Here is a 3799-nt window from a genome sequence, read left to right as displayed (position 1 = left end):
TAATCCAAATTCAGATAATGAATACCAGTCGCTTTTGAGACTAAAAATGGAAGAAGACTATCCAGATGAGGGTGTGGTTATTCCGTTTGCACAGGAGGAGGTGGGCAATGCCATTGATTCCTTGAAGAAAAATAAATCTCCTGGAATAGATAAAATAACTACAGAAACACTACAGAACCTTAAAATGCTAATTGTACCGTATTTGACAGCCTTGCTGAATGAGTGTCTCCTGCAAGGAAGGGTACAAAAGGTGTGGAAGGTTGCTGAGGCAATTATTATCAAAAAGGGTGAGGATAGAGATCCGAAACTTGCGAAGAGCTACCGCCCAATATGTCTGCTGAACACTATGGGGAAGGTCCAGGAACGACTCTTATGTGGACGCTTACGCGACCACAGGGAGCTTCTTGGCCTTCACCAGTGCCAGTATGGTTTCCGACCAGGTAAATCTATAGATGACGCAGTCAACCAGGCACTAGGAATGGTCTCCAATACATTGGCGAAATATGTAATCGGCGTGACAATTGATATACAAGGTGCATTTGACAATCTTTTTTGGCCCTCCCTGTTTGCTAGATTACGTGAATTGAGAACCCCCAAGTGTCTGTATTTGAGCTTGCTTGATTATTGTAAAGATCGAACAGTAAAGTGGACCGCGCCAGAACAAACAATTACTAGGCATGTTACTAAAGGATGTCCTCAGGGCTCCATTTGTGGTCCTATATTTTGGGACATTTTTACAGAACCCCTCCTAGAGTTGCTGAATAACAGTGAAAATGTAGCCGGCGTAATAGCTTATGCAGATGATTTGTTTGTGATTATAACAGGAGTCAGTATACGTAGCCGACCCTCAGCCAGACGTGGCCCGGGAACGGAATCCATGGACCGCAATGTGCGTTCGAAACGTCGATGTTCATGTGTCCTGCAGTTCACATGTCGACGCGCAATTTGCTGCGTTCTTCATCGACCCACGAGCCGAGTGATCCACCGTCCTGGGTGATCTTTTCTTAGTTTCCACTGTCTCTTTCAAGACAGTTGCATAGGCGGGACGTAGGCGTGTGGCGGCCCCTGTTCAAGCGTTCTGTGTCCAACGGCCTCACGGCCGATGGGCGTCGTACGGCTCCACACCGGAGCGGACAGGCAGTCGGGCGAAAGTCATTCAAAACCGGCGCCAGGCGCCAGGTGCCGCAGGCCAGCCGCTCCAGCGCTTCAGCGCTCGTACCACACAACATTGGCGTTAGTTTTGAGAAGCACGCGTGGTTCCGCACGCGGCGCACGGCTACTGCGAGCCGTACAGGTAGCGTGTTGCGCGACACGACACGCACATCGAAAGACATGCAGTCTAGTCGGTAATGATCCTTCCGCAGGTTCACCTACGGAAACCTTGTTACGACTTTTACTTCCTCTAAATGATCAAGTTTGGTCATCTTTCCGGTAGCATCGGCAACGACAGAGTCAATGCCGCGTACCAGTCCGAAGACCTCACTAAATCATTCAATCGGTAGTAGCGACGGGCGGTGTGTACAAAGGGCAGGGACGTAATCAACGCGAGCTTATGACTCGCGCTTACTGGGAATTCCTCGTTCATGGGGAACAATTGCAAGCCCCAATCCCTAGCACGAAGGAGGTTCAGCGGGTTACCCCGACCTTTCGGCCTAGGAAGACACGCTGATTCCTTCAGTGTAGCGCGCGTGCGGCCCAGAACATCTAAGGGCATCACAGACCTGTTATTGCTCAATCTCGTGCGGCTAGAAGCCGCCTGTCCCTCTAAGAAGAAAAGTAATCGCTGACAGCACGAAGGATGTCACGCGACTAGTTAGCAGGCTAGAGTCTCGTTCGTTATCGGAATTAACCAGACAAATCGCTCCACCAACTAAGAACGGCCATGCACCACCACCCACCGAATCAAGAAAGAGCTATCAATCTGTCAATCCTTCCGGTGTCCGGGCCTGGTGAGGTTTCCCGTGTTGAGTCAAATTAAGCCGCAGGCTCCACTCCTGGTGGTGCCCTTCCGTCAATTCCTTTAAGTTTCAGCTTTGCAACCATACTTCCCCCGGAACCCAAAAGCTTTGGTTTCCCGGAGGCTGCCCGCCGAGTCATCGGAGGAACTGCGGCGGATCGCTGGCTGGCATCGTTTATGGTTAGAACTAGGGCGGTATCTGATCGCCTTCGAACCTCTAACTTTCGTTCTTGATTAATGAAAACATACTTGGCAAATGCTTTCGCTTCTGTTCGTCTTGCGACGATCCAAGAATTTCACCTCTAACGTCGCAATACGAATGCCCCCGCCTGTCCCTATTAATCATTACCTCGGGTTCCGAAAACCAACAAAATAGAACCGAGGTCCTATTCCATTATTCCATGCACACAGTATTCAGGCGGGCTTGCCTGCTTTAAGCACTCTAATTTGTTCAAAGTAAACGTGCCGGCCCACCGAGACACTCACTCAAGAGCACCCTGGTAGGATTGCAACGGGGTCCGCCTCGGGACGCACGAGCACGCACGAGGCGCGTCGCACGCCTTCAGCTCGCCCCACCGGCAGGACGTCCCACGATACATGCCAGTTAAACACCGACGGGCGGTGAACCAACAGCGTGGGACACAAATCCAACTACGAGCTTTTTAACCGCAACAACTTTAATATACGCTATTGGAGCTGGAATTACCGCGGCTGCTGGCACCAGACTTGCCCTCCAATAGATACTCGTTAAAGGATTTAAAGTGTACTCATTCCGATTACGGGGCCTCGGATGAGTCCCGTATCGTTATTTTTCGTCACTACCTCCCCGTGCCGGGAGTGGGTAATTTGCGCGCCTGCTGCCTTCCTTGGATGTGGTAGCCGTTTCTCAGGCTCCCTCTCCGGAATCGAACCCTGATTCCCCGTTACCCGTTACAACCATGGTAGGCGCAGAACCTACCATCGACAGTTGATAAGGCAGACATTTGAAAGATGCGTCGCCGGTACGAGGACCGTGCGATCAGCCCAAAGTTATTCAGAGTCACCAAGGCAAACGGACCGGACGAGCCGACCGATTGGTTTTGATCTAATAAAAGCGTCCCTTCCATCTCTGGTCGGGACTCTGTTTGCATGTATTAGCTCTAGAATTACCACAGTTATCCAAGTAACGTGGGTACGATCTAAGGAACCATAACTGATTTAATGAGCCATTCGCGGTTTCACCTTAATGCGGCTTGTACTGAGACATGCATGGCTTAATCTTTGAGACAAGCATATGACTACTGGCAGGATCAACCAGGGAGCTGCGTCAACTAGAGCTGAGCAGCCGGCCGCCCGGGAGTGTGTCCCGGGGGCCCGCGCGAACACGCAAGCGTCCGCTCAATTATTCTGCAAACAGGAGGAGGCTGAGCTCCCCTGCACAATACACCTCGAAACCCTCTCAGGTCCCGGCGGCGCGCAGCGCCGTCCTAAGTACTTGGTCGGGTTCGAGAGAGGCGCAATCGCCCGGAGTTTGGCGAGTAGACGCTTTAGGTGCGACCACCCGTGCTCCCAACTGAGCTTGCCGCTGCCGACAGAGGCCCGGGAGCGTGCTGTCGTGGCATTGCCGGCGGGAGACAACACGCGCCACCTACGGTGGCCGGCAGCTCCAACGCCAGCGCCACAGAAGGACAAAAGCCCCACTTGGGTGCCGAAGCGAACTCTCCCAGCACAGCGCACGCGCCAACACGTCCGCACAGCTGCGATACAAACCACCTGCGAGAACCGCAGAGGCGACCGAGCAGCAGACGGCGTCGCGGCGCCGAGCGCCGGGCGGCGGCGCATCCTCAGCGCACACAGTCCTCA

General features: G+C 52.9%; 2 non-coding genes across 2 annotated transcripts; both read right to left on the bottom strand.

Annotated features, from left to right (window-relative positions):
- Positions 1–841: 841 nt before the first annotated feature.
- On the bottom strand, positions 842–996 carry LOC124620688. Its single transcript, XR_006980239.1, has one exon. It is a non-coding gene; the product is annotated as a 5.8S ribosomal RNA (ribosomal RNA).
- Positions 997–1347: 351 nt separating this feature from the next.
- Positions 1348–3257, bottom strand: LOC124620944. Its single transcript, XR_006980446.1, has one exon. It is a non-coding gene; the product is annotated as a small subunit ribosomal RNA (ribosomal RNA).
- Between the last annotated feature and the right edge of the window lie 542 nt (positions 3258–3799).

Source organism: Schistocerca americana, chromosome 6 (assembly GCF_021461395.2).
Source record: "Schistocerca americana isolate TAMUIC-IGC-003095 chromosome 6, iqSchAmer2.1, whole genome shotgun sequence".
Lineage (NCBI taxonomy): Eukaryota > Metazoa > Arthropoda > Insecta > Orthoptera > Acrididae > Schistocerca > Schistocerca americana.
This window is presented reverse-complemented; position numbering and strand designations above follow the sequence as displayed.